The sequence below is a fragment of the Rattus norvegicus genome, chromosome 4 (genome assembly GCF_036323735.1).
Source record: "Rattus norvegicus strain BN/NHsdMcwi chromosome 4, GRCr8, whole genome shotgun sequence".
NCBI classification, from domain to species: Eukaryota; Metazoa; Chordata; class Mammalia; order Rodentia; family Muridae; genus Rattus; species Rattus norvegicus.
The window spans coordinates 154,514,781-154,539,875 of NC_086022.1; the positions used below are offsets into that span (position 1 = coordinate 154,514,781).

The window sequence follows — 25,095 nt, forward strand, 5'->3', positions numbered from 1 at the left end:
GGAAAATATCATCCTGAGTGAGGTAACCCAATCACAGAAAAACACACATGGTATGCACTCATTGATAAGTGGCTATTAGCCCTAATGCTTGAATTACCCTAGATGCCTAGAACAAATGAAACTCAAGACGGATGATCAAAATGTGAATGCTTCACTCCTTCTTTAAAGGGGAACAAGAATACCCTTGGCAGGGAATAGAGAGGCAAAGATTAAAACAGAGACTGAAGGAACACCCATTCAGAGCCTGCCCCACATGTGGCCCATACATATACAGCCATCCAATTAGACAAGATGGATGAAGCAAAGAAGTGCAGGCTGACAGGAGCCGGATGTAGATCTCTCCCGAGAGACACAGCCAGAATACAGCAAATACAGAGGCGAATGCCAGCAGCAATCCACTGAACTGAGAATAGGACCCCTGTTGAAGGAATCAGAGAAAGAACTCGAAGAGCTTGAAGGATCTCGAGACCCCTTATGAACAACAATGCCAAGCAACCAGAGCTTCCAGGGACTAAGCCACTACCTAAAGACTATACATGGACTGACCCTGGACTCCAACCTCATAGGTAGCAATGAATAGCCTAGTAAAAGCACCAGTGGAAGGGGAAGCCCTTGGTCCTGCTAAGAGTGAATCCCCAGTGAACATAATTGTTGGGGGGAGGGCGGCAATGGGGGGAGGATGGGGAGGGGAACACCCAAAAAGAAGGGGAGGGGGAGGGATTAGGGGGATGTTTGCCCGGAAACCGGGAAAGGGAATAACACTCGAAATGTATATAAGAAACACTCAAGTTAATATAAAAAAAAAAACAAAAAAAAACAAACAACTGCCCAGGTGTAATTTGGAGACTGCGCCATGAGCAGAGCAAGGCTGCTTTACTCCCTCTTCCCACCAGGAACTGCTTTTCTGCTACAATGGCAAAGCTGCTGTTACAAGACATCTTCAGGCTGAGGAATTTCAATCCCAGCTCATCCGAGGAGTATTGCCGCTTGAGAACATCGTCAATGTGTTATGGTAGAATTTAATGCCATTAGTCATTTACGTCCAGAGCCAGAGACTCTCATTTCTCCCCTGCTCAAATAAGGAACTTCGAGTAAAATATTTTGACTTGACTTTAAGTTGTTCCACTCTGTCAGAGGTTGAAAATTAGAACTGCAAGGATTATTCTACTTTACTTTGAGAAAATAAGGATTGAAGGAAAAACTTTTTTTAATTGAATATTTTTTATTTACATTTCAAATGTTATTCCCTTTCCCGGTTTCCTGTCCATAAGTTCCCTATCCCTTCCCCCTCCCCTTCTTCTACAAGGGTGTTCCCCCACCCCAATCACCCCCCTCCCACCTCCCCACCCTGGCATTCCCCTACACTGGGGGCTACAGGAAACACACCTCTGAGACAAAGACAGACACTACCTCAGAGTAAAAGGCTGGAAAACAATTTTCCAAGCAAATGGTCTGAAGAAACACACTGGAGTAGCCATTCTAATATTGAATAAAATCAACTTTCAACCAAAAGTCATCAAAAGAGATGAGGAAGGACACTTCATATACATTAAAGGGAAAATCCACCAAGATGAACTCTCAATCCTGAATATCTATGCTCCAAATACAAGGACACCTACATTCTTAAAAAAAAAAAAAACCTTAGTAAAGCTCAAAGCACACATTGCATCTCACACAATAATAGTGGGAGATTTCAACATCCCACTCTCATCAATGGACAGATCATGGAAACAGAAACTAAACAGAGACATAGACAGACTGAGAGAAGTCATGAACCAAATGGACTTAACAGATATTTATAGAACATTTTATCCTAAAACAAAAGGATATATATTCTTCTCAGCACATCATGGAACCTTCTTTGAAACTGACCATATAATCACAAAACAGGCCTCAACAGATACAAGAAGACTTAAATAATCCCATGCATCCTATCAGATCACCATGAACTAATGCTGGTCTTCAATAACAAAAAAAGGGACAGAGAGCCCACATATACATGGAAGCTGAACAACACTCTACTCAATGATAACTTGGTCAAGAAAGAAATAAAGAAAGAAATTAAAGACTTTTTGGAATTTAATGAAAATGAGGGAACAACATACCCAAACTTATGGGACACAATGAAAGCAGCGCTAAGAGGAAAACTCATAGCTCTGATGAGTGCATCCAAAAAGAAACAGGAGAGAGCATACATTAGCACCTTGACAGCACAAAAGCTCTAGAAGAAAAAGAAGCAAATACACCCAAGAGGAGTAGAAGGCAGGAAATAATCAAACTCAGGGCTGAAATCAACCAAGTAGAAACAAAAAGGACTATACAAAGAATCAACAAAACCAGGAGCTGGTTCTTTGAGACAATCAACAAAATAGATAAACCCTTAGTCAGACTAACCAGAGGGCCCAGAGAGTGTGTCCAAATTAACAAAATCAGAAAGGAAAACAGAGACATAACAACAGAATCTGAGGAAATTGAGAAAATCATCAGACCCTACTACAAAAGCCTATATTCAACAAAACTGGAAAATCTGGATGAAATGGATAATTTTCTAGACAGATACAGGCACCATAGTTAAATCAGGATCAGAGAAACTATCTAAACAGTCCCATAACTCCTAAAGAAATAGAAGCAGTTATTAAAAGTCTCCCAGCCAAGAAAAAGCTCAGGACTAGATGGGTTTAGGGCATAATTCTATCATAGAAGAAGATCTTCATAGAAGACCTCATACCAATACTATCCAAACTATTCCACAAAATTGAAACAGATGGGGCACTACCGAATTCCTTCTATGAAGTCAAATTACGCTTATACCTAAACCACACAAAGACCCAACAAAGAAAGAGAACTTCAGACCAATTTCCCTTATGAATATCGACGCAAAAAATAATAAAATTCTTGCAAACCGAATCCAAGAACACATTAAAACGATCCATCATGATCAAATAGGCTTCATCCCAGGGGTGCAGGGATTGTTCAATATACGGAAATCCATCAACATAATCTACTATGTAAACAAACTCAAAGAAAAAAAAATCACATAATCATCTCATTTAGATGCTGAGAAAGCATTTGACAAAATACAACACCCCTTCACGTTAAAAGTCTTAGAAAGATCAGAAATTCAAGGTTCATACCTAAACATAGTAAAAGCCATATACAGCAAACCAGTAGCCAACATCAAACTAAATGGATAGAAACTTGAAGCAATCCTACTAAAATCAGGGACTAGACAAGGCTGCCCACTCTCTCCCTACCTATTCAATATAGTACTCGAAGTCCTAGCCAGAGCAATCAGACAACAAAAGGAGGTCAAAGGGATACAAATGGGAAAGGAAGAAATCAAAATATCACTATTTACAGATGATATGATAGTATACAAAAGTTCCACCAGAGAACTACATAACCTGATAAACAACTTCAGCAAAGTGTTGGGGTATAAAATCAGCTCAAACAAATCAGTAGCCTTCCTCTACTCAAAGGATAAACAGACTGAGAAAGAAATTAGGAAAATGACACCCTTCACAATAGTCACAAAAAACATAAAATACCTTGGTGTGACTCTAACCAAGCAAGTTAAAGATCTATATGACAAAAATGTCAAGTCTCTGAAGAAAGAAATTGAAGAAGATCTCAGAAGATAGAAAGACCTCCCATGCTCATGGATTGGCAGAATTAATATTAAAAAAATGGCCACTTTGCCAAAAGCAATCTATAGATTCAATGCAATTCCCATCAAAATTCCAGCTCAATTCTTCATAGGTTAAAAGAGCAATTTGCAAATTCATTTGGAATAACAAAAACCCAGGACAGTGAAAACTATCCTCAACAATAAAAGAACTTCTTGGGGAATCACCATTCCTGACCTCAAGCAGTATTACAGAGCAATAGTGATAAAAACTGCAATGGTGTTAGTACTGAGGCAGGCAGATAGATGAATGGAACAGAATTGAAGACCCAGAAATGAACCCACACACCTATGGTCACTTGATCTTTGACAAAGGAGCTAAAAAAAAGAGCATTTTCAACAAATGGTGCTGGTTCAACTGGAGGTCAGCATGGAGAAGAATGTAAATTGACCCATTTTTATTGCCCTGTACAAAGCTTAAGTCCAAGTGGATCAAGGACCTCCACATAACACTAGACACATTCAAACTAATAGAAGAAAAAGTGGGGAAGAGCCTTGAATAATTGGGCACTGGGGAAATATTTCTGAACAAAACACCCATGGCTTATGCTCTAAGATCAAGAATGAATAACTGGGACCTCATAAAACTGCAAAGCTTCTGTAAGGTAAAGGGCACTGTCAATAGGATAAAACGGCAACCAACAGATGTGGGAAAAGATCTTTACCAATCCTACATCTGATAGAGGGCTAATATCCAATATATACAAAGAACTCAAGAAGAGGGAAAAACTTTTATAAAACATCACTACTAACTTTGACTTTGGCCTCATTTTCTGCATAGGAATGAATTACATTTTGGGTTGTGAATATGGAAGTAGAAGACCCATAACTTCCTACTGCAAGAAGATTCCCAAACTAACAGGGATTAACCTTGGTAGGATATTGTATAATGCATGGTAAAGGCATTATCACACTTCAGGAGCTGCGTGTAGTAACAACTGATGACCAAATTAAATAAACGAGGCACAAATAAATGAGCAAGGAGGCTTGGAGATATGAAAAAGGAATAAATGAATCAAACTGTATATACTGCATTATGAAAGAGAAAGGATAAATTCTATCCCTGCACGAAAAATAGAGCTAAAACTATAAAACCTGGATTATTCAATATCCGTGCACTTTGATTATTTTTTGATTTTGTTATTAAAGATAAAGATTAATGTAATCAACCTTAAAATTTCGTATAAGAAATTGAACTGAAAAATGTATTTATATATGTTTATTAAACTGTCTTTTCCAACTATTATCCTAATTTTACTTTGCAGATTGACGAGATGTGCTTTCATCCCTATGTTCACCAACAAAGTCATGTGCCTTGGCTTCTAAGAATTATTTTCCTAGAAATATAGAAATGCCAATTCATAATTAGTCAAAATAGCAGCTTTGACTCAATCACTGGACATAAACCCTTGGTATCGCTTCAGTCTCCAACTTATTATAAACAGTACATCAGAGGTTCCTCTTAGCTCAAGAGAAGCTAACCAGGACAGGTCCCGGGGATCTGGCCATCTTTGGCGATAACAGTGCAGAGTCCTGGCACACTCTGCCATTTCCCTTAATGCCTATTGCAAGCATACACTTCAGTTTCTTCCTTACTAAGCTGCTTAGCTGCTAGAAAACTACTGCAGGCCAGAGACAAAGGGAAACTTGCATGGAGGAAATCGTACAATTTCTATCAATTCCCAAAGTCCAGCTTTGCCTGAAGTTGAGAAGGAGAACTGAGCAGCGTTTTTATGAATTCAAGAGAAAAACACTGAGCAAAGAAGAGCATCCACTATAGTCATTCTTTTTCCTCTCACTGATAAGTTTTCAAGTTCACAGGTTTCCAAGGTCATTTTAATATCTTAAACTTAGCACAGATCTAGTAACTAATCTCAAACATTTTGTACATTAATATTAAGATGCTTCCTGTGTGGGCCATAAGCATAGTAGACTTCCTTTGTCTGTGGGTCTACATCAGAACTCCACCAAGCATAGATGGAAATGGCTTTTACAATTTTAGTCTGTGTGCACCCATACACTTTAGGTTGTCATTACTTCTTGCTCTATTACAGTAACTATTTACTGAGATACATTTTAATAACATTTATTGAGTCAAGATGATTTACAGTACAAGGGAGCATAGATCCAGGTTACATGCAGAGAGTATGGCGTTTGACATAAAGGACTTGAACACTCAATAACTTTAGAATCAAGAGGACCCTAGAACCAATCCTCTGGACAACTGTATACATTTTGGTCCCCTACTAACGAAGCACAGAAAGCATGGTGGATTATTTTCTTTTTTTTTTTTTCTTTTTCTTTTTCTTTTTTTTATTAACTTGAGTATTTCTTATATACATTTCGAGTGTTATTCCCTTTCCCGGTATCCGGGCAAACATCCCCCTCCCCCCTCCCCTTCCTTATGGGTGTTCCCCTCCCGACCCTCCCCCCATTGCCGCCCTCCCCCCACCAGTCTAGTTCACTGGGGGTTCAGTCTTAGCAGGACCCAGGGCTTTCCCTTCCACTGGTGCTCTTACTAGGATATTCATTGCTCCCTATGAGGTCAGAGTCCAGGGTCAGTCCATGTATAGTCTTTAGGTAGTGGCTTAGTCCCTGGAAGCTCTGGTTGCTTGACATTGTTGTACATATGGGGTCTCGGGCCCCTTCAAGCTCTTCCAGTCCTTTCTCTGATTCCTTCAACGGGGGACCTATTCTCAGTTCAGTGGTTTGCTGCTGGCATTCGCCTCTGTATTTGCTGTTATTCTGGCTGTGTCTCTCAGGAGCGATCTACATCCGGCTCCTGTCGGTCTGCACTTCTTTGCTTCATCCATCTTGTCTAATTGGGTGGCTGTATATGTATGGGCCACATGTGGGGCAGGCTCTGAATGGGTGTTCCTTCAGTCTCTGTTTTAATCTTTGCCTCTCCCTTCCCTGCCAAGGGTATTCTTGTTCCCCTTTTAGAGAAGGAGTGAAGCATTCACATTTTGATCATCCATCTTGAGTTTCATGTGTTCTAGGCATCTAGGGTAATTCAAGCATTTGGGCTAATAGCCACTTATCAATGAGTGGATTATTTTCTATATACTCTACTATGTCAGTCCCTAACAGCAGTGAAATTGAACTGCATTTGAAATTATGGGTGGTTTATCAATATTCATGACTGAAAACCAAACTAGAATTCCTTAAAGCACTTTTCAGAGCGTGCATATACGTCCACCTGGATGTGTACGTGGAGCCGGAAGTCATGGCGCTCCGTCTTAGTTTTTCGGACAAGGTCTCTAATGAGTCCGGAGCTCCCCACCGTAGTGGAATGGGCTCTGCGCCCGGTCACTCGGGTGACTAATGATGCTACCATGTCCAGTTATTACACGGGGGCTGGGGATCAAATTCATGCTTCCACAACAAGGACTTTCCCCACTGAGCCACTTCTCAGCTTCGCTTCAAGTACTGAAATAGCTTATAATTAAATTTGGGATGGTCAAATAAATAGGAAGAGCTAATGATACAAGAATTTGGAATTCTGTGTAGCTAAGAAATTTTTTTTAATGAAAAGAAATACTTGTCTTTCAAAAATGAACTTAGTCTTACTTCTCCGTTCTTTTGTGACCAAGTTCCTGAGACTAAGATCTCTGACTTGCTATGTTGAGAGTGAAATTCATATTCTTTGGAATCCTAAGTTATAATTCTGAAGTGTATCCAGGAAAGTCTACCTGTGAACCTCCTTGAAATGAGTCTATAATAAAGGAAACTGTTGGCAGGCTCCCGAGTGAGGTATGCTTGCTGTCTGGAGTTTTTCCCACCCAGCCAGCAGGGCAGACTTTGAGTTCATTATCACCTCATCAGTGAGCCTGTCAGCTGCCAACCATGAGAGAAGAATGAAGCAGTCACTAATGCCTGGCCCTTTGGCTTCTCCACAGCAAAAGGAAATTCACAACAGATGGATACTTCTTACCCCAGTACAGCCATTGCCAGGTCTAATTTACTGGCTCAGCTAGGCAGGACCAGGAACGACTGATAGTAGATAATGACAGTAGAGAGGCATTGTTCAAATGCACTGCGCTGCCAGTACTCAGGACCAAGAAAGCCAAGGCAGAGACGGTGAGAACATGGACCCATGGCGTGCTAACAACAGAGTCAAGTGTGCCAGAATTTGGATGCTTGGAGGGTACAGGCAACAGAAGAAACTTCAGGAGTTGGGGATGTTCAGTTGTGGAGTGCTTGCCTAGACAGCACCAGCCCTGGGTTCAGTCCCCAGTGCCTCCTGAAGACTGGGTGGGGCAAACCTCAGAATTGAGGAACCAAAGGCAGGAGGATCACAAGTTCAAGATCATCCTCATACTGTGAGTGGAAGGAAGGGAGTGCAAAGAGAGGGAGGAAGAGAATCCTGGTAAAAGAGGTAAGGCCACAACTAGCCGTATAAGCTGCAAGCATAGGGGTAGGCTTATATTAAACATTTAAATAGGAATAGAAACAAAACAAAACAGACAAAACAAAACAAAGGCAATCACTCTTTCTGAGCAATATATTTCCCGGGTTTTGTTTTTGTTTTGTCAACTTAAAACAAGCTAGAATCATCTGGGAGGAGCAACTATCAACTGAGAAAAGGTCTTTATAAGATTGGGGCAATGTGGGTCATTTTCTTGATGACCCACATTGCTGGAGGGCCAGGCTCAATGTGCATGGTACCATCCCGGGGAGGTGGTTCTGGGTTCCGTAAGGAAGCAGCTGAGTAAGTCGTGTGAGTAGCACCTCCACAGTCCCAGCATCAGCTCCTGCCGGGATTCCTCTGGATGATCGACTACAACACAGCAACACAAACCCACACTAAGACCTTCCCCATGCTGCTTCTATTTTGAAATGTTATGTTTAATTTCTCCCTGGGTAAAATGTATCTACTTATTTTTCTGCTCCTTTTTGGTTACAATGTCTGCTTATTTATACTGAGAAAAGTAAAGAATATTGGGGAAATGGATTCTAAATATAAAAGAGAGTGAGATCATGGCTTCCTTATCCAGCTGTAGTATTTCACTCTCAATATTCAAAATAATGATAAATAATATTTGTGGCCTTTTTCAAATAGCATAGCAATATGATCATTTATGTGTTGTGAAATGTAACCTTAGTTTTATATACTCTGCATATGTATAAAAGTGCTTTGAAATTTTTGAATGTCTAAACAACTATTTCAAAGTTAACTAAGCTAAATTACATTGAAGAGGAGGAAGCTAATATTTGAGCTGAAGTAACTATAAGGCCATACCTTTGGGTGCAGGTGTTTCTTCTATAACTGTCTCATAATCCAGATTCTCAATTAGGCCTTTTGACACTGAAGTATGAATTATTCATGCCTTAGACACTGCATATACACTGTCTAGAAAATTTGTCAAGAGGTTTAAATACCAGGGCAGGGATGTCCCAGAGCAATGGCTCAGTACGATTCCCAGCATCCACCCGGCAGCTCACAACCTTCCACAACTGCAGTTCCAAGGGACTTAATGCCCTCTTCTGACCTGGGCATCAGGCAAGCATGTGATGCACATAGATACAGGCAGGCAACACACACACACACACACACACACACACACACACACACACACACACACATTAAAAGACGACTTGATCTTGCCTGTGTGTGTAAGTTTACTATTCTGGGTAGGAAATCAGTTCTATAGACAGTGCTTGCCACACAATGGGCAAACCTGAGTCTGGATAAACTACATATAAGCTGGGTCAGTATGGCCGTCCACCTATAATTACAGAATTTAGCAGGCCAGACAGAGATCCAGTTTGCTAGCTAGAATAGCTGAGTCAGCCAGCTCTTGCTTTAGGTCGAGACCCTGTTTCAGAAAATAAAGTGAAAAGATTAAAGAAGATACCCAATGGCAACCTCAGGCCTCCACACGAACTCACATACACATTCTTAAAACAATATACAGCACCCCCCCCATCATGTATACAAGCAAAAAGAAAGCTAAAATTCCCTTCATTCCCCTGAAAAGTTATGTCTGCATATCAATAGTTTGGTTAAAGCTGACTCTTTCCTCAAAGGCGATGTTCCACAATGGACTGGAGAGACGGCTCAACAGGTAAAAGTGGTAATTTGAGTTTGACTCCCAGAACTCATGTAAAGGTGGAAGGAGATAACTGAGGTAAACTGTCTTCTGACTGCCACCCCACAGACTATGGTTCATGTATGACACCCCCCAACCCTACACACACACACACACACACACACACACACACACACACACACACACACACAATTTATTAACTAGTAAACATCTCAGTTTGTGGGGGGAAAAAACTATGACAGTCATACACTGATGAAATCAGAGGTGACATATTTGTCAGAACATGTTTAAGTGAGGCTTTGTAAGACCAAAGATGACTTCACACAAATAAAATTCCCCTCTTCTGTGATAAGCAGCTTGGCACCAGAACAGACAGATGTAAAGGAAGTAGGGTTTCAACAACTCTATTCAGCAATTTTCTTTTCCTTTTTTTTTTTTTTTGAAATAGGGTCTTATGTAGCCCAGCCTACCCTCAAACACTCTATATTCTGAGGATGACCTTGAACTTTTAAACCTTTTCTGACCCTGACCCTCCTGCTCCCACCTCCAAGAGCTGGGATTCTATCATGAGCCACACTACACGGGGTTGATGCAGTATTGGGGATCAAACCCAGGGACTCACCAGACAAGCAATCTACTACCATGGAGCCACATCCTCATCCCCAGCTAACATTAGGACAGACTTTCATTACTCTCCAGTAAGTCTATGAAAAGTAAAGCAAGAAAATAAATGTAAGAGATAACTGAATAACTCAATACACAAAGAATAGACTGCCCTAAAATGAACCAACAAAGGTTAACAAGACAAAGACACTGCCAAGGCAAGGTACAGGGACTCTGGCAATGTCAGGAAGCACAACCTTATCTACTGTGTGCCATGAGCAGAGGGAGACCACAGACAAAACCAAGCCAGCTCCAAACCAACTGCTCAACACTGCAACTAGAATGCTGTACTGAACTGCACACTCACTCCCCTGAATGGGCTTTCTGTAGCATAATTAATCCTAATTCTTAGTAACTCTCCTAAGAACTAGATCTTACCACCACAGAACAAGGATGGAACAATAGTTTCTGCTTATTTTTCTACAACTGAAATGAAGAGAGTAGGGTGTTCTGTATACTGTGGAGGAGCCTAGTGTAATCAAAGGTCGGGCTTCTAATCCAAGTTCTCTTACTAACTTTCCTGTACATTCTGCATATATAAGTCATTTTGAATGCCAGCTTCCTTAAATGTAAGTGAGAATGGGAAAGCAGGGACAGCAGCATGACTGAGTGCCCACCATGCACTTGGTTACTCTCACGCCTTGATGATACTTTTCTTGTATTTAGAACTACACAAGGAATTAGTAGTTAATGTTTTATGCATTTTGTAAGTAATGAAGGCTGATTGTAAAAGACGCATTTGCTGTATCTAGATCACTCCCCACTGCTGAGACAGGATTTTGTTGTGTAGTCCAGGCTGGCCCCAAACTCACTTCTTATATCACCACCTGAGCGTTAGGATTACAGGGCTGTGACAAGGAGATACTCTTACACTCTTTCAAGATATAAATATAGAGAAAGGCAAAATCTTTCGAAGTGCGCATGAATGTCTTTTGCTCCCCTCCACAAGAAATACACGTAACAAATTTTTAAAAAACCCTCGCTTAAATTACATATGTACTTGCTGTAAGAGTAGAGGGAGGGTGAGAACAGAGGTGACAGTATAGGGACTGGACTAGCAAGCAGGCTAGTAGCAGCTTGTCTGTAATGACAAACAGCTGAGACTGGCCCAGCAGGAGGCAGTGTTACTGAAAGGCTTTCATGTTGAGAAACTACTTACCAATAATTACCTTGTGGAAAGAAGTATAACTAATGTGTAAGCTAAGGAATCAGGAGTCAATGTAAACAGCTGAAGTGAGAGACCACGACAGTTCCTAAGTGCTTTCACAAGCCAGGGCTAGCTCTAAGAACAGATCTTCTTAGAGTAGAAAACTCATTCTACTGTTTTTGTTGCAAGAAAAGGGGGACGGGAGAGGGAGAGGGAGGGGGAGGGGGAGGGGGAGGGGGAGAGGGAGGGGGAGAGGGAGAGAGGGAGAGGGAGAGGGAGAGGGAGAGGGAGAGGGAGAGGGAGAGGGAACATTAAGATTGTGTTGTTACCCTGCTGCATTTCGGAGATCAGTCACTGTTGCTGCTGAGGTCTAGGAGGCAGCTGAGTCCAGAGCTCGCCCTTCATAGCCCATGGACAAATTGCACAGCGAGTGATAGACAGGAGCTCAGTGAATGGGACCAGTGCCTCAAGAGTGGAAACTTTTACTTTAGCGGACATTAGCTACACATCTACCACAGAATAACTGATCTGTACTAGAAGGATAAATAGGAATTTATAGGTAGGTGAGGAACAATTTGTAAACAACCAAAGCAGTAAAATGGTAGTAGAGGAAAAGAAGACTTTATGAAAAGATTAAAGGGAAGAATTGAAGAAAAATAGGATATGAGAGGTTCCTTATAAGGTACCCATGACAAACCAAAGTTAGGTTTCACCACAGCTCATCCAAGGGCATCAGTGAACTTATTAAGTTTATAGTATGGGTGAAGGACTATGGCCAGGAGCAGGTGTGGCTCTAAAGCAGCTGCACTGGAAGATCTGTACCCAGCATGTCTGATGGCTTCCCTACGGCTGCCTAGATCAAACACCCTTTTGTTAGTCTTCATAGCCAATATATGCTAGCATCATCTTGGAGACCCAGAGGCCACAATCAATTAGGGCAGAAACATATCAAATGGCTGGGAGGAGCTACTGCTGGTCCTTCCCAACCTCCCCTTCTCTGATCTACTATCCCCAGTCAGCAGCCCGGCTGTGATGGACTCTGCACAGGCACAGCTGGTCCAGTGAAGATGGTGGCTGCTGTTCTTGATGAACAGTGCTATAGGACAGCATGACTTCCAGGATACAATCCCCTCAGAATGTGCCCCTTCTCCAACAGGAAACTTAGAAGCAAGTAAGTCCTGAAAGCATCAAAACCTAGAGAGTGCCTGGCTGACTGACTCTAAAATGATATCGCTTCTGTACATGCTCTGAGCATGGAAGAGTAAGCCCCTGCCTCTTTTTATTTTTTAACAGAATATGCTTTTAGTCCTTCACTTAATTAGCACAAAAAGAGAGACATGCTTCACACTGTGTAATTGTGTACAAACAATTGCATAAACTTACAGAAGTGGCTAAGGAAAATGAGCATTTATTATATTAATTCCATTTATCATTTATAAAGCTTTCTAAGCCAACTGGATGCCTTACCACTAAAGATATATGTAAAAGAGCTTTTATCTTGAAATGGCCGTAGAGACCATCCATCATGAAGAGAATAACCTTGAGAAGTCTCAAGATCCCAAAGTAGAAGCTGTTTGGTCTTTACTTAGAGGTGAAGCACGTTCAGACCAGACGCTGCACTCACAATGCTGACTGACAATTGAATGGGTCACTGATTATAAACACTTCAATGTCACTGAGGGCCACAGTACATGGCAACAGAAGGCAGTCATTACTTTTGTAGTAGACACCTGTACCCCACATAATAGCTAAGATCACAGCACGAAAACATTTAAGATTGGATAAATTAAATCTCTACTTGTAGTGATTGAAGGCCAACTGTTCTTTGCAATAAGTGATAGAGAAAATAAAAAAATATGGCTTGACAATACTGTAAGATGACCATCACGTAGAGTCACTGTTCCCTATTCATGATAGCAGCTATAAAGTACTGTGAACACTGAATTAGCAAACAATGCGTCAATCACTAGAAGAATGAAAGAACTAGGTTCCCAAAAGCACCTGCCCATAGCACTTTGATAACCAAATCTCATTTCACCCGTGTTTCTACCTAAAAGTATCTTATTTTATATAATAACAAATACACATGCAACAAACTGAACTCATCTAAAAGTCCCATATATATCTAATACACTTATGAAGCTTATATGAAGCTTATCTAATACAAGTCTTTCTCTGTAAGGAATAGCTTAGTGTTTTGGGACTTGGGACCCTGTGTACTCCATTATCCCTAGGCTTAAAGCTTTGCTACAGCAAGATCCCCAGGTTTTTTAAAAAAAAAAAGAGCAAAACTGTGGGAAATATGATGCTAAAGACCATGTGAAGGTCTCCTGTGTACAGTACAACACCTAAATCAGAAAGGCAAAGTGTTACCTTGACTGGCTCTAAATTAGACTATGACTCAAATTGTTTGCTACTCTGCCCAGATCTGAGTAACTGAAAATGTCTCACGTGTTATCTGGGGGTTGCAAATGTGCTTCAGCAAGTGAGTGAATTCACAAATAGAGCCTTTCCTAATAGGACTGATGGTACTTGTTTCTAAAATGTATTCAGTGAGAGCAAACACTTATCTTTTACCCCATAATCAATATTACTTTCTTTAGCATGACCATAGTATGACATTGGCCACTCACTGACAGTGTTCCTGTTTTGGACAAGAAGCAATGTGGTTGCACATGAACCCAAATTGAGTCTATCACCATGTGGACATGCCCTACTGTGCATTAGGAACAATACTGTAAATTCTTAAATAGAACATGTAAAATAAATCCTGGGTTTAGTTATCTAAACTAAATTTACGAATTGAAATAAGAAATTACAATTCCTAAATTTATTCCAAGAGGTTATATTTTATGAAGACTCTTGCCATTTTTAAAATAGCTCCGAGAACCCAAAACTAAAAAGGTTAGGAAATATGAAGCCTAATTGCAGTTATCATCAGCTTCTGTTTACAACTGTAACCGCTTAATTTTATATATAATTATCTATCACTGATTTTTATATAACTCTTTTAAAGTTAAACATAAAAGTTTACTTAACAGTCATTCTGAAGGAGTAGACAAGTTGGCTAAAGAGACATGGAAACTACTGCTTAATAAATTCTGACAGTTTACTCGCTAGTACTTAGAGTTCGAGTTTCCATTACAAAGAACTGTAAGTGAACACAACTGTAGTAAAGACCTAGAGAGACATAAATAAAATTACCATTTTAAGAATGGCAATAGCACTGTCTAAATTGTTATGGCTGCCTTTCTCTTCTCTCCTACTCTTTCAATGCAGTAGACATCAAAATGACAAACATAAAAAGTGTACGCCTTCAATAAGCCCAAAATATTAGAGAGGTAAATAAAAGACAAAGTCTTAACTGTAACATCTCCAAACTATCTTGCAAGTGAGGCAGCTGAGTGGAAAGAGGTCGCTTGCTGTCCTATGAAGTAAGCCTGCCTACTTGAGTTTGATCTCTGGAACCCATGTAAAGGTGGAATCAGAGAACAGATATGATCTCCAACCTGCCAACACCTCAGATTTCAATTAATGGATGAGTGGTTGAACTGTGGTGTAGTCACAGGATGGAATACCACATAACACAAATAAATGAACGACTGTTACACATACAAGTAACAAAGCATGGGGGGGGACATATAGAAGTAGACACACTATAGAAGGGGTATGAGGGGGTGTGAGGGAAGTGGACAGGGACAGTAAAGTGTTTTAAGTGGGAGATAAAGCACATGGGAACTGTGCTACTAGGCAATAAGCAAGAAGTAAGACAATCAGGAAGATCACTTAGGAGGTGATTTAGTGTCAACAAAAGTGGGGATACCTACAAAGCACAAATTATGGTACTGACAAGAAAAAAGGACAAGAGAAGAAATGAAGCCGACAGAATGGCCTGGGCATGGTACCAGAATGCTTGAGAATAGTGGAAGGGGTCAAAGATAAGCTCTACTGTTATTTTAGAAGAAGTGGGGACATTTTATTTCTGGTACTAATTTTAATGTTACTATAAAAACCACATTTTGGGTGTTTTATGAATAGTTTTATGTTATATAGGCAGTATGGAATATAAGTCCGGTATATAATAATATACCATTTATTTATGCCTTGTTGTACCTTGCATGCAGAAACCAAAATGCTTATAGGTAACCCAACCAGACAACAAGACAATATAAAAAATGCCTCAAAATCACTGAAGTTGGTAAGAGGTCCAGGATAGATCAGTTATCACAAGAAACCATTGGGATAAACTTTTTAGCCCTTTCTAATCTGACATCCTTGATAAGAAAACACCTAAAGGAAATCTTTGAGATTCAAATTACTTGGAAGGAAAAACTCAGTGAATCTGGAAGGAAGAGGTGGTCGTTTGAGGTTCTTCCACTGTGGCTCACATATATTTTAAAGTTGCTAAACTTGTGTTAGGGTGTATCCATGTCATTACTTCTGAATGTATTCCTCAGGAATCACGCAGAGGCTCTCAGAGGCTAACAATTCTGGCTTATAAGAATACCCAGCATCCTACACATGCTCATGTCTTCAGGCCATTCAAGAGTTTGCCCTCCTGACAATGTGTGAACTCAAGTCTGAGAACAACTGCATGAGTCACAGCTTAAGAACAGCTATTTCACTCCTTGAAACCTTATACCAGTTCACTTTGATATTCATTTCTACATGGATCAGTTCCCAAGCTGTGTTTACTTTTCCATTGTCTGCAAATATTTTTATGACTTCTTTTGAAGTGATAAAACCAAATCAGGGTCATGGCCTCTTTACTAGTAACACAAAGACTTGACTGCTGCCTCCACACTCAATTTGAAGAGAGAAACAGACAATGTGCACTCTGTGCTAAATGCTATCCATATAAAGATAAGTTCTAAGGGAGTGGTTTTCAATTCTCAACCAGTGGTTTAATTCTCAGACACCCCTAGAGATGCAACAGATCACTTTACAGGGGTCACCTAGGACCATAGGAAAAAGCACAGATATTTACAATTCATAACAGAAGCAAAATTACAGTTATGAATTAGCAACAAAAATAATGTTACAGCAGGAGGTCACCACAACATGAGAAACTGTATTAAAGGGTTACACCATTAGAAAGGTTGAGAAATACTGTTCTAAGCTATTCCATAATTGGCAGAATGCATGAAATGAAAGAGTTGAATCAATCATGTATTACAAGCAGGTCTGTATATTCTGTACTTTCAAAATAATTTCTCACAACTTTATGAGACAGGCATTTACCACGTTAACTTACATACATGACATTAAGAGCAAAATAATGTCAGTGCCACACATTGTATAATTAAATCCACTTCTAAGCTGAAAACTTATGCTTTTTCTGCTATTTAAAGAAACACTGATAATAATATTTTACAGGTAATACATTCACTCTCCCACCTCTGTCCATGCAGATTAAATCTTTGCTATAAAACAGCTATGTATGTGATTTACCAGTCAGACTATAAACTCAGATCCCGTTCATATGATTTTTCAAGAAGTATAAAAGTATATAAACATAGTCAAAGCATGACAATTCATGCTTATACTAGTGTGGAGGGGACTTAGCAGAGCTGAGAGTCAAGAGCACTTTGGATTGCACAGTGAGATTCTGTCTCAAAATACTGTGGATGTCTACAGATATTTATAGAACATTCTATTCTAAAACAAAAGGATATATCTTCTTAGCACCTCATGGTACTTTCTCCAAAATTGACCATATATTCCGTCATAAAACAGACCTCAACAGAGACAGAAAGATAGAAATAATTCTACGCGTCCTATCACACCACCACAGGCTAAAGCTGGTCTTCAATAACAATAAGGGAAGAACGCCCACATATACATGCCCACATTTCTGAATCTAGAGGAAAACACCTAGCGCCATCAAGGCCCCCTGCGCACAGGAACCCAGAAGTAGGGGCAGGCCCTTCTGGTTGCTGCCCTCATGGAGACCTGAAACGTAACCCCAAGGAGTGACTTCAGGCCCGATACAAGAGGTAAGACCAACTTTTCTGCTCCAAGTGACCTGCCTGGTGGACTCAGGACACACGCCCACAGGAACAGCTGAAAGCCAGTGGACAGGAACAACTACACGCCTGAAAGCAGAACACTCTGTTCCCATAACAGGCTGAAAGAAAACAGGAAAACAGGTCTACAGCACTCCTGACACACAGGCCTATAGGCTGGTCAAGCCACTGCCAATAAAATCGATTTTCAACTAAAAGTCATCAAAAAAGATAAGGAAGGACACTTCATATTCATCAAAGGAAAAATCCACCAAGATGAACTCTCAATCCTAAATATCTATGCTCCAAATACAAGGGTACCTACATACATAGAAGAAACTTTGCTAAAGCTCAAAGCACACATTGCACCTCACACAATAATAGCAGGAGATTTCAACACCCCACTCTCATCAATGGACAGATCATGGAAACAGAAATTAAACAGAAACATAGACAGACTAAGAGAAATCATGAACCAAATGGACTTAACAGATATTTATAGAACATTCTATCCTAAAACAAAAGGATATACCTTCTTTTCACCACCTCATGGTACTTTCTCTAAAACTGACCATATAATTGGTCCTAAAACAGGCCTCAACAGATACAGAAAGATAGAAATAATCCCATGCGCCCTATCACACCACCATGGGCTAAAGCTGGTCTTCAATAACAATAAGGGAAGAATGCCCACATTTACATAGAAGTTGAACAATGCTCTACTCAATGATAACCTGGTCAAGGAAGAAATAAAGAAAGAAATTAAAGACTTCTTAGAATTTAATGAAAATGAAGGTACAACATACCCAAACTTATGGGACACAATGAAAGCTGTGCTAAGAGGAAAACTCATAGCTCTGAGTGCCTACAGAAAGAAACAGGAGAGAGCATATATCAGCAGCTTGACAGCACACCTAAAAGCTCTAGAACAAAAAGAAGCAAATACACCCAGGAGGAGTAGAAGGCAGGAAATAATCAAACTCAGAGCTGAAATCAACCAAGTAGAAACAAAAAGGACCATAGAAAGAATCAACAGAACCAAAAGTTGGTTCTTTGAAAAAATCAACAAGATAGATAAACCCTTAGCCAGACTAACGAGAGGACACAGAAAGTGTGTCCAAATTAACAAAATCAGAAATGAAAAGGGAGACATAACTACAGAATCAGAGGAAATTCAAAAAAATCATCAGATCCTACTACAAAACCCTATAATCAACAAAACTTGAAAATCTGCAGGAAATGGACAATTTTCTAGACAGATACCAGGTACCTAAGTTAAATCAGGAACAGATAAACCATTTAAACAACCCCATAACTCCTAAAGAAGTAGAAGCAATCATTAAAGGTGTCCCAACCAAAAAGAGCCCAGGTCCAGATGGGTTCAGTGCAGAATTCTATCAGACCTTCATAGAAGACCTCATACCAATACTATCCAAACTATTCCACAAAATTGAAACAGATGGAGCACTACTGAATTCCTTCCATGAAGCCACAATTATACCTAAACCCACAAAGACCCAACAAAGAAAGAGAACTTCAGACCAATTTCCCTTATGAATATCGACGCAAAAATACCCAATAAAATTCTGGCAAACCGAATCCAAGAGCACATCAAAACAATCATCCACCATGATCAAGTAGGCTTCATCCCAGGCATGCAGGGATGGTTTAATATACGGAAAACCATCAATGTAATTCACTATATAAACAAACTGAAAGATAAAAACCACATGATCATTTCATTAGATGCTGAGAAAGCATTTGACAAAATTCAACAACCCTTTATGATAAAAGTCCTGGAAAGAATAGGAATTCAAGGCCCATACCTAAACATAGTAAAAGCCATATACAGCAAACCAGTAGCTAACATTAAACTAAATGGAGAGAAACTTGAAGCAATCCCACTAAAATCGGGGACTAGACAAGGCTGCCCACTCTCTCCCTACTTATTCAATATAGTTCTTGAAGTTCTAGCCAGAGCAATCAGACAACAAAAGGAGATCAAAGGGATACAGATTGGAAAAGAAGAAGTCAAAATATCACTATTTGCAGACGATATGATTGTATACTTAAGTGGTCCCAAAAGTTCCACCAGAGAACTACTAAACCTGATAAACACCTTCAGCAAAGTGGCTGGTTATAAAATTAACTCAAATAAATCAGTAGCCTTCCTCTACACAAAAGAGAAACAAGCCGAGAAAGAAATTAGGGAAACGACACCCTTCATAATAGACCCAAATAATATAAAGTACCTCGGTGTGACTTTAACCAAGCAAGTAAAAGATCTGTACAATAAGAACTTCAAGACTCTGAAGAAAGAAATTGAAGAAGACCTCAGAAGATGGAAAGATCTCTCATGCTCATGGATTAGCAGGATTAATATAGTAAAAATGGCCATTTTACCCAAAGCGATCTACCGATTCAATGCAATCCCCATCAAAATACCAATCCAATTCTTCAAAGAGTCAGACAGAACAATTTGCAAATTCATCTGGAATAACAAAAAAAACCAGGATAGCTAAAACTATCCTCAACAATAAGTGGACTTCAGGGGGAATCACTATCCCTGAACTCAGGCAGTATTACATAGCAGTAGTGATAAAAACTGCATGGTATTGGTACAGAGACAGACAAGATAGACCAGTGGAATAGAATTGAAGACCCAGAAATGAACCCACACACCTATGGTCACTTGATTTTTGACAAAGGAGCCAAAACCATCCAGTGGAAAAAAGATAGCATTTTCAGCAAATGGTGCTGGTTCAACTGGAGGTCAGCATGTAGAAGAATGCAGATCGATCCATTCTCATCACCCTGTACAAAGCTTAAGTCCAAGTGGATCAAGGACCTCCACATCAAACCAGATACACTCAAACTACTAGAAGAAAGAGTGGGGAAGAATCTCGAACACATGGGCACTGGAGAAAATTTCCTGAACAGAACACCAATGGTTCATGCTCTAAGATCAAGAATCGACAAATGGGATGTCATAAAACTACAAAGCTTCTATAAGGCAAAGGACACTGTTGTTAGGACAAAATGACGACCAAAAGATTGGGAAAAGATCTTTACCAATCCTACAACTGATAGAGGGCTTATATCCAAAATATACAAAGAACTCAAGAAGTTAGACTTCAGGGAGACAAATAACCCTATTTAAAATGGGGTTCAGAGCTAAACAAAGAATTCACAGCTGAGGAATGCCGAATGGCTGAGAAGCACCTAAAGAAATGTTCAACATCTTTAGTCATAAGGGAAATGCAAATCAAAACAACCCTGAGATTTCACCTCACACCAGTCAGAAGGCTAAGATCAAAAACTCCAGTGACAGCAGATGCTGGCGAGGATGTGGAGAAAGAGGAACACTCTTCCATTGTTGGTGGGATTGCAGACTGGTACAATCATTCTGGAAATCAGTCTGGAGGTTCCTCAGAAAATTGGACATTGAACTACCTGAGGACCCAGCTATACCTCTCTTGGGTATATACCCATAAGATGCCCCAACATATAACAAAGACACGTGCTCCACTATGTTCATAGCAGCCTTATTCATAATAGCCAGAAGCTGGAAAGAACCCAGATGCCCTTCAACAGAGGAATGGATACAGAAAATGTGGTACATCTACACAATGGAATGCAACTCAGTTATCAAAAACAATGACTTTATGAAATTCACAGGCAAATGGATGGAACTGGAAAATATCATCCTGAGTGAGCTAACCCAATCACAGAAAGACATACATGGTATGCACTCATTGATAAGTGGCTATTAGCCCAAATGCTTGAATTACCCTAGATCCCTAGAACAAACGAAACTCAAGACGGATGATCAAAATGTGAATGCTTCACTCCTTCTTTAAATGAGGAAAAAGAATACCCTTGGCAGGGAAGGGAGAGGCAAAGATTAAAACAGAGACTGAAGGAATACCCATTCAGAGCCTGCCCCACATGTGGCCCATACATATACAGCCATCCAATTAGACAAGATGGATGAAGCAAAGAAGTGCAGACCGACAGGAGCCGGATGTAGATCGCTCCTGAGAGACACAGCCAGAATACAGCAAATACAGAGGCGAATGCCAGCAGCAAACCACTGAACTGAGAATAGGTCCCCTATTGAAGGAATCAGAGAAAGAACTGGAAGAGCTTGAAGGGGCTCGAGACCCCAAAAGTACAACAATGCCAAGCAACCAGAGCTTCCAGGGACTAAGCCACTACCTAAAGACTATACATGGACTGACCCTGGACTCTGACCCCATAGGTAGCAATGAATATCCTAGTAAGAGCACCAGTGGAAGGGGAAGCCCTGGGTCCTGCTAAGAGTGAACCCCCAGTGAACTAGTCTATGGGGGGAGGGCAGCAATGGGGGGAGGGTTGGGAGGGGAACACCCATAAGGAAGGGGAGGGGGGAGGGGGATGTTTGCCCGGAAAGCGGGAAAGGGAATAACACTCGAAATGTATATAAGAAATACTCAAGTTAATAAAAAAAAAAATAACAGTAAAAAAATTAAAAAAAAAAAAAGGATGACCAAAATGCGGATGCTTCACTCCTTCTTTAAAAGGAGAACAAGAATACCCTTAGGAGGGGATAGGGAGGCAAAGTTTAGAACAGAGGCTGAAGGAACGCCCATTCAGAGCCTGCCCCACATGTGGCCCATACATATACAGCCACCAACCTAGATAAGATGGATTAAACAAAGAAGTGCAGGCTGACAGGAACCGGATGTAGGTCTCTCCTGAGAGACACAGCCAGAATACGGCAAATACATAGGCGTATGCCAGCAGTAATCCACTGAACTGAGAACGGGACCCAAGTTGAAGGAATTGGAGAAAGGGTTGAAAGAGCTTGAAGGGGCTCGAGACCCCTTATGAACAACTATGCCAAGCAACCAGAGCTTCCAGGGACTGAGCCACTACCTAAAGACTATACATGGACTGACCCTGGACTCTGACCTCATAGGTAGCAATGAATATCCTAGTAAGATCACCAGTGGAAGGGGAAGCCCTGGGTCCTGCTAAGACTGAACCCCCAGAACGTGATTGTTGGGGGGAGGGTGGCAATGGGGGGAGGGTGGGAGGGGAACACCCATAGAGAAGGGGAGGGGGAGGAGTTGGGGGAATGTTGGCCTGGAAACTGGGAAAAGGAATAACATTTGAAATGTAAATAAGAAATGCCCAATTTAATAAAGATGGAATAAAAAGATAAATTGCAAAAGTATGTATATATTTTATTTATATAAAGCTAAATATAAAATGTATAAAGAAATATAAGAATCCTGTTATATACATAAATATTTTCTATGACTTCCCATTCATAACATATTACTCACTGCTTTGGGACAGAAGCTAGTACATGACAAGATGCAAGACTCAAATATGCAAGGCACATGTGTGATGTACAAAGTACAGAAACTATTCTCAAACTGTTGAGGTGAGGGCTTATTTTCCATTAATACTGAACCCATAATTTTATTTATTTTTGAGAACTTAAATGGAAAGGCAAAAATCCAAAATAATATACCACGGTACTGAAGCCTTACTATAAAGCCAGACTGATGTTTTTAGCAATATGGATTTATGGGACTGACCAATTACATTAGGCATTAGTTGCTACTTGAAACAGAAGAATACGTGTTCCACAAAGGACATAACAGCATTCTGTAAGAAGAGGGGTTAGTACATAAACAGCAACGAACAACAGAAAAGACAAATTCTGATTTATTCTTCTCTAATTAAATTTTACTTCCTTTATTTTTGAGACAGGGTCTCATGTAGCTCAGGGGCCGAGCCTGTGGCCCTGAACTCCCTGATCTTCCTGCCTCTGGGATTAAAAGTGTGCCTCCTCCACCCCCCCAACCCCACCCCGCTGCTGTTACTGCTGTAGTTGTGCTGCTAGAGTTCAAACCCAGGGCTTCCTGCGTGCTAAGCACAAGTCCTCTACCGCTGAGCCACATTCTTCAAGTTCTACCTATTTTAACTCCAGTTTCCCATTCTTCAGATCAGTTACCAGATGACAGGCAGGGTAAGTTGTTCAAACCTTTCTGCTTGGAGGCTGATGAAATAATGCAGTGTTAGGCCAGGCCTAGCAGCCTGTTTTTAAGACCCAGAACCAACATGGTGGAAGAAAAGAGCCAACTTCTTCAAGATGTCTTCTGAGCTCCATGTGTATATGTAGCATAGTAGACAGAAAACCAACACATAGGGTAAATACTCTCCTTAAAGCACACATAGAACTATATCCATATATAGCAATGGAATACATTTTAAAAACTGATGTCTTTTGCTTGTGTGTTTTCTTCTTGGGGGGAGGGGGGAGGGAAAAAAAACTATGGAGCCCAAGCTGGCCTCCAATTTGTGACAGTCTTGCCTTGGCCTCTCGAGTGCTGGGATTACATACCTGGCTCAAAAGTGCCAGTTATGATCAGGGGACCACTGGGCAGTATTGCTATTGGCTTTAGACACAGGCAATGGAATTGACATTAATACTATTTAAAAAAGAAGAATGAAGAAAAATCGCCACTTTGGAATATACAATAGCCGCACAAGCAGGCAAGTATCGCAAGGCACTGCTACTTTGCAAGTCAGGATCGAGGGCTCAAAGGGGTCCTTTGCCACCACCCTCCTTTGTTGAGGATGGAGTTTTCTGGCAAAATCTTTTCTACAATCTCTCCTGCATAACAAAGCTGTGAATCACACAGTAAATTCTTGGCACTAACTTGTAGAGAGTTGGGGTGCTTAGAAATGCTGCAACCCCAAACAATGTACTGCTCAGCAAATGGTTTGCTGGACCATAAACCAACCTCTGAGGAGGGCCCCATGGAGACACCCACACACTGCTGCTCAGTGCCAGGGCCCCCCAATACTGTGAGGGCTTATTCGCAACTCCAGTTGCTCTGCCAGTTTCTCTTGGCTCCAGAGACAGCTTCACCTGCAGGGTTTCATTTTTCTGCTTGACACCTCAGTGTTGATTTTCCTACACAGGACAAAAGAGCTCCCTCCAATGCGTCTCACACAATTACACAATCACTCCATTGTAACTCAGGAGACGATTAATGATTGGGTTTTATTTGATTGTAGTTTTGATTAATCCTGACTGTTTAATTTGTGACCTTTGCTGGCATCCCAAGGGCTGGGAATCAGAACATGCACACTGCACCACTGTACTTGGAGCAGTTTGAGCTTGCCAATTTATTTCATGCCTCATTAGCCACAAAAGCTATGAAATTTTAGTCCAAAAAAACAGCTCTTTCTTTTTCTCCAGAGTTTGGGTACAGAATCTTATAGGACTTTTCATTTTTATTTGGACATGGTAAGCTAATAATTAGTCCATCTTGGTAATACTCCAAAAGCTCTAATTCCGACTGGCAGGTATCTTAGTGAGGCTCCAAGTCCAAGCAGGACACATCATCACATAGCTGCCCTAGTTTCCCAGGGCACATGGTCAGTTTTTGTGAAAGTGAGTGTGTGTGGGTAGATCTAGGTTGGTTCTTCTTTTCACACATTACAACATTCTATGACACGTTTCTTTGAAATCATAACCAA

General features: G+C 40.6%; 1 protein-coding gene across 12 annotated transcripts in view; it reads right to left on the reverse strand.

Annotated features, from left to right (window-relative positions):
- Window positions 1–25,095, reverse strand: part of Erc1 (ELKS/RAB6-interacting/CAST family member 1) — a 292,052-nt gene that overhangs the window by 78,845 nt on the left and 188,112 nt on the right. The gene's annotated exons all lie outside the window — the stretch shown is intronic.